Source organism: Desmodus rotundus, chromosome 7 (assembly GCF_022682495.2).
Source record: "Desmodus rotundus isolate HL8 chromosome 7, HLdesRot8A.1, whole genome shotgun sequence".
Taxonomy (NCBI): domain Eukaryota; kingdom Metazoa; phylum Chordata; class Mammalia; order Chiroptera; family Phyllostomidae; genus Desmodus; species Desmodus rotundus.
Window position 1 is genome coordinate 51,203,093 of NC_071393.1, and position 680 is coordinate 51,203,772.

Sequence of the window (680 nt, forward strand, 5' to 3'; positions counted from 1 at the left end):
GCAGCCATCTCAGATAGCTTAATAGCTCAGATAGGGTGGTCCTAGGCAGAACACAGGTGGGGGCTGACCTTGGCCTTCACCACTCAGGAAACCCCAGAGCATGTGTACCCAGTGGAAAGCCACTGACCACCTCGGGCCACCACCACCCTGCCCCTGAACAGCTGATCCCCAATGGAGGGCGGAAATCGGTGGTCAATGGACACAGCCAGTTCTTGCAGCTTACTGGCCTGGGTAAATCCCTCCCATTGACCTGCCAATAGCAATCAAGGCTCAACTACAAGAGGAGGGGTGTACTCAGCTCACATAAAGGGTGCACCTCTAGTCTCTGGCTTGGGTGATAGGGGAGGCTATGCCACTGGACTCTATAGTACACCTAGTACATTAGGCCATGCTACCAAGATATGGAGTCAAAGCAGCTCTACCTAATACATAGAAACAAACAAAAGGAGGCTGCCAAAATGAGCAGACAAGGAAACATGGACCAAATGAAAGAACAGATCAAAACTCCAGAAAAAGAGCTAAACAAAATGGACATAAGCCATCTATAAGATGCAGAGTTCAAAACACTGGTCATAAGGATGCTCAAGGAACTTAGTGAGGAACTCAACAGCATAAAAAAAATCCAGTCAGAAACGAAGGATACACTAATTGAAATAAAGAACATTTATAGGGAAACAAAA